The sequence below is a fragment of the Ursus americanus genome, chromosome 22, assembly GCF_024610735.1.
Source record: "Ursus americanus isolate L20-20 chromosome 22, mUrsAme1.1.p, whole genome shotgun sequence".
In the NCBI taxonomy this organism is placed as follows: Eukaryota; Metazoa; Chordata; class Mammalia; order Carnivora; family Ursidae; genus Ursus; species Ursus americanus.
In genome coordinates, this window is record NC_142148.1 from 14,357,460 (window position 1) to 14,363,496 (window position 6,037).

Below are 6,037 nucleotides of genomic sequence, written 5' to 3' on the forward strand. Positions count from 1 at the left end.
ACCTGTTAGGGTTATAGTATTGAACCACACAAGTTCCAACCCTAATGAAGAGCTCTTTGTATGGTTTCAAATTAACCCTTTACTATGTCACCCATCTTGGAAATCAGCTCAGATGTCTAATTGTACCTCCAGGCTCCCCCCATACCCGTGCTCTAGAAGACTGCTAATCTTTATAGTTTCAGATTTTATGATGTAAAATACCTAATACTAAGCACCACTAGCCATTAGTTTGTTAGAACAGAAAGAGCACCTTGCTGGTACCCCACTTTTATACCCTCGTATTCACTGTTTCTGTCCCTCCTTCAAGCACATGTGACCTTCTCCTGAAGGGCCTTTTATGGCCACAAGAGCATAATTAGCCTTTGAGGGGTGCAAGACAGAAGTGCCCGGGGGAATGTCCCTGAGAGTGGCCTTCTACCAATGACAGACAAAGAGCTGGTGAGTGAATACCCCAGTTCCCTCCTCCCTTAGGTGGGATAACTCAGAGGTGTGTGTTCTATACTATCTCCCCCCTCAAGAGGAAGCCTCAGTTGTCCACCATGTCACCAACATACGAACCCACCCCGCAATGGCTTCCTTCCCTCCCTGTTTCACTTCCCCACTGGAGCTGAGATGACTCGTGGGGTTATCTTCCAAATTAACCACTTGCACTCAAATCCTCTCAATTTCTGTTTCTGCGAGACTTCAACTAAGCCCCTTTGGTTTGCAGATGCGGAACCAGCAGTGGAAGTGGTGTAGCTTGATGGGTAAGAACGTGGCCTCTGAAGTCAGAGGTCTGGATCCGAAGCCTGGTTCTCCTCCCGACTGTGGTCTTGAGTGCATTCTTAATCTCTGGTTCCTCCTCTCTAAAATAGGCCTAATAGCTCACATGGTTATTATAAGGATTACATTAATTAAGTCATTTCCTCATAATATCCAGTAGAAAATTATATTAATCATTAATATTAGAAATATAAGAACACGGCCTCCTAGAGAGTACAAGTAGCTCACCTAAGGTCACACAGGAACGTGGGACTCATGTGTCATTTCAGAAGACCCTAACCCTCTCTGTTCCCATGGGCCAGAGTTGTTACAGTCGTCGGGTTCCACTTGTCCTGGACTTTGAATACCCCTAGACTTACAGGAGGAATTGGGTATTTAGTAATGCTGTCCAACAGAACTTCCTGTGCTGATGGAAGCACTCTATATCTAGCTATGTGAGGACCACTAGCTAAACTACATGGGCCAATTAAGCACTTGGAATATGGTCAGTGCAACCAAGGAAGTGGGTTTTTTATTTCATTTACTCTTGATACATGTAAATAGTCACACACAGCTAGTTACATAGCTCAGGTCTGGAGAACGGGGGTTGGGCAACGATGAGAAGAATCTCTTAAGTTCTCTTCTTCTCTCCTCCTCTCCTCCCTTGCCTCCCGCCCCGTCTCCCAGCACCAGCTAGTCGGCACCCCCTTTGTAGCACCCTCCACCTTTCCCTCCTTTGAACACGCTGGGTTCTATGGCAGGAAGCACAGGGACTGTGACAACGGTTGTATTTTCATACATCCAGCAAGGTAAAACAAGCTCTTTTGTGGTCCCGGTGTTGAAAGACAAGACGAATACCTGCTATAAATAAAGCTGAATAAAGATCCTTTTCTAGATGGCTTCCATTGTTCCCTGTTCCCTTATAGTATTCACGCTGAGATAATTTCCAGCTTCTCAGACCCTCAATAGTTATAAAACATACCATTACCTCATTTTCATTTCATTAGATTTACAGGTCACAAGACCACGCTGATCCTTACCAACTTCATCTTTAATGGCTTCAGAATAATGGTTCTTTCCGCTTTAGTGTGAGCCCGGCACAGAACTTCCTACTCGTGTATTCTTACATCTCCTGCTTCCCTCTTTAACTCTCTGTCTAGACAATAATGGCTAATGGAGTTTTCCAAATGCCAGTGTGTATTTCAGATCCATGAAGATGCACCCCACACTACTCTGTAACCCCACAACAAGAGCAGTAAAAGCAGTCATTTCTTTCCAAACCGTCTAATCCTGACGGATGGCATGGAAAGGTCCGCCTGAGTCAGAGATCTGGTAAACCATCAGCTCAGCCAGGCTAGATTTCCATGGCACCTTAGTTAACTCTGCAGGGCACAGGGGGACCCGGGGGGCTCTGGAGGCTGACAGATGTCAGTTTGAATTCTATGTTGCTAAACTGTGAGGAAAAATAACCTACCCTCTTTGAGACTCAGTTTCCACATCTGCAAAATGGTGGAATGGGATAATTACTTTGCAGGATAGTGGAAGGACTAGATTTATATGGAAAGCAGGATGTTGGCATTAAAATCACGAACTCAGGGTATCTGGGTGGCTCAGTCGTTAAGCGTCTGCCTTTGGCTCAGGTCATGATCCCAGGGTCCTGGGATTGAGCCCCGCATCAGGCTCCCTGCTCAGCGGGAAGCCTGCTTCTCCCTCTCCCACTCCCCCTGCTTGTGTTCCCTTTCTCACTGTCAAATAAATAAATAAAATCTTAAAAAAAAAAAAAGAAGCACTAACTCTACAACTAGAGTACTGCTCTGTGACCTTGGGTAATTTACCCAACCTCTCTGAGCTTCAATGTTCTTGCCTACATACTGGGGACAATAATAATGCCTACCTCTTAGGGTGTTGGGAGGATTAAATAAGGATGTATATATAAAGTCCTCGGAGAGTGACTGACTCAAAGAAAGCATTCACCTTTTAGTTTGTCCTAAGGAGAGCTTCTCATCCCAGGCATTAACACTTTCTTTAGAGCAGGATTCTTAAGTGTGTGTGTGTGTGTGTGTGTGTGTGTGTGTGTGTGTGTGTGTGTTGCCAAGTCCTCTGACCATACATAGAAGCCTTTGGACCCTTCTTAGAAAAATATTTGTGAATACATAGAATATGATAGAGGTACAAAGAAAACCAATTATATGGAAATACAGTCATCAAAATGGTAAAAAGACAACTGGGTGCTGTAGCGCTCTATGTGTTTCTTCATTAATGGATTACATAATAAGATCTAGTGGCAAGTCTAAGATTTCCATAATTTCAAAGTAATGTTGAGTGTAAACGGTAATTCAAGACATCCGCAATAACTGTAATGTGATATGAAATATCCGTGATTTCTACTGGAGACAATGTAGCAGGCTCTGCTAATACCACTGTTGCTTACGTTCATAATGGAAAGAAATCCTTAATTTCAGTGAGAGGTAAATGAGAATAAGGAAGCAGGAGGGGGAGTTAAGATGGCGGAGCAGTAGGAGACACCGTTTTCAGCCGGTCCTCCGAGTCGAGCTGGATCGGTACCAGACCAGCCTAAACAACCACGGAACCAGCCTGAGACACAGGAAGACGCATCTGGATCTCTACAAATGAACATCTCCAGCGCTGAGTATTGAGGTACGAAGCGGGGAGCCATGAAACCGTGCACAGATATCGGAAGATCAACGGAAGGGGGAGGGAGCCGCCGCGTTCTGGCGCTGGGAAGTGGCAGCCACTTGCACGGGAGAGCGGGCAGGCTCGAGGTCGGCACCCACAAAACAGCAGACTGAGACCGTGAGCCGGGTGCGCGCGCCACCAGGCATCTCGCGGAACCCCGGAATCCCGGTGTGCTCACTGGATCCAGACTGAGACCGGGAGATCCGGGAGTGCGCGCGGGGCGGCTGGCGGCTGGCGGCATTAGAAACACAAAGGACGGGGCGCCTGGGTGGCGCAGCGGTTAAGCGTCTGCCTTCGGCTCAGGGCGTGATCCCGGCGTTATGGGATCGAGCCCCACGTCAGGCTCCTCCGCAGGGAGCCTGCTTCTTCCTCTCCCACTCCCCCTGCTTGTGTTCCCTCTCTCGCTGGCTGTCTCTATCCTGTCAAATAAATAAATAAAATCTTTAAAAAAAAAAAAAAAACACAAAGGACAGAGACGCCGGCCCTGGAAGTGAGGGCTGGGACGCCGGGTGTGGGGTGCACATCCCGGGACGCTGCTGGGTTGAGCAGCACCAACAGAAACAGAGTTAAAGTGGCCAGAACATTAGTAGAGAACGGGCCGCAATCCCTCTGTTCTGTGACAGAGGCTGAAATTCGGCCGCTGCTGCTCTGATTCTCAGAAGAGGCACAGCAAACCGCCAGGGAAAGCCGCCAGAGAACAAAAGCCTGGAAATACCGGCTCAAGGAGTGCCCAACCCCATCCCCCCTCACAGGGGACACCGAGACTCTACCCAAACAGGGCTGCCTGAGTATCGGCGCGGCAGGCCCCTCCCCCAGAAGGCAGAAGGCAGGCTGAAAAATCAAGAAGCCCACAACCCGGGCGCCTGGGTGGTGCAGTCATTGAGCGCCTGCCTTCGGCTTAGGGCGTGATCCCGGCGTTCCGGAAAGGAGTCCCTCATCGGGCTCCTCCGCTGGGAGCCTGCTTCTTCCTCTCCCACTCCCCTGCTTCTGTTCCCTCTCTCGCTGGTTGGCTGCCACATAAATAAATAAATAAAATCTTTAAAGAAGAAGCCCACATCCCTAAGATCCCTATAAAACAAGGGGCACGGCCTGGGACCCAGTCAATAATTTGGGCTCTGGAAACCCCGCAACCTCTCTTCATCAGAATGACAAGAAGGAGAAGCCCCCCCCCAGCAAAGAAAAGACAGTGAGTCTGTGGCCTCTGCCACAGAAATAATGGATATGGATGTAACCAAATTATCAGAAATGGAATTCAGAGTAACGATGGTCAAAATGATGAGTAGAATTGAAAACACTATTAACGAAAAGGTTACTGAGAATATAGAATCCTTAAGGACAGAAATGAGAGCGAATCTGACAGAAATTAAAAATTCTATGAGCCAAATGCAGGCAAAACTAGAGGCTCTGACGGCCAGGGTCGCAGAAGCAGAGGAACGGGTTAGTGAATTGGAGGATGGGTTAATAGAGGAAAAAATGAAAATAGAAGATGGTCTTAAAAAAATCCACGCACACGAATGTAGGTTACGGGAGATTACTGACTCAATGAAACGATCCAATGTTAGAATCATCGGCATCCCCGAGGGGGTGGAGAAAAACAGAGGTCTAGAAGAGATATTTGAACAAATTGTAGCTGAAAACTTCCCTAATCTAGCAAGGGAAAAAAACATTCGTGTCCAAGAGGCAGAGAGGACCCCTCCCAAGCTCAACCATGACAAACCTACGCCACGTCACGTCATAGTGAAATTCGCAAATATTAGATGCAAGGATACAGTATTGAAAGCGGCCAGGGCAAAGAAATTTCTCACGTACCAAGGCAAAAGCATCAGAATTATGTCAGACCTGTCCACACAGACCTGGAATGAGAGAAAGGGTTGGGGGAGCATTTTTAAAGCTCTTTCAGAGAAAAACATGCAGCCAAGGATCCTTTATCCAGCAAGGCTGTCATTCAGAATTGATGGAGAAATAAAGACATTTCAGAATCGCCAGTCACTAACCAATTTTGTAACCACGAAACCAGCCCTACAGGAGATATTACGGGGGGTTCTATAAAAGTAAAAAGGCCCCAAGAGTGATACAGAACAGAAAGTCACAGCCAATACAAACAAAGACTTTACTGGCAACATGGCATCATTAAAATCATATCTCTCAGTAATCAGTCTTAATGTAAATGGTTTGAACCATCCCATAAAACGCCACAGGGTTGCAGATTGGATAAAAAGAAATGACCCATCCATTTGCTGTCTACAAGAGACTCATTTCAAACCCAAAGATGCATTCAGACTGAGAGTAAGGGGATGGAGTACCATCTTTCACGCAAATGGACCTCAAAAGAAAGCTGGGGTAGCAATTCTCATATCAGATAAATTGGATTTTAAACTACAGACTATAGTTAGAGATGCAGAAGGGCACTATATTATTCTTAAGGGAAGTATTCAACAAGTGGATATGACAATTATAAATATATATGCCCCCAACAGGGGAGCAGCAAGATACACAAGCCAACTCTTAACCAGAATAAAGAGACACATAGATAAAAATACATTAATAGTAGGGGACCTCAACACTCCACTATCAGAAATAGACAGAACACCCTGGCAAA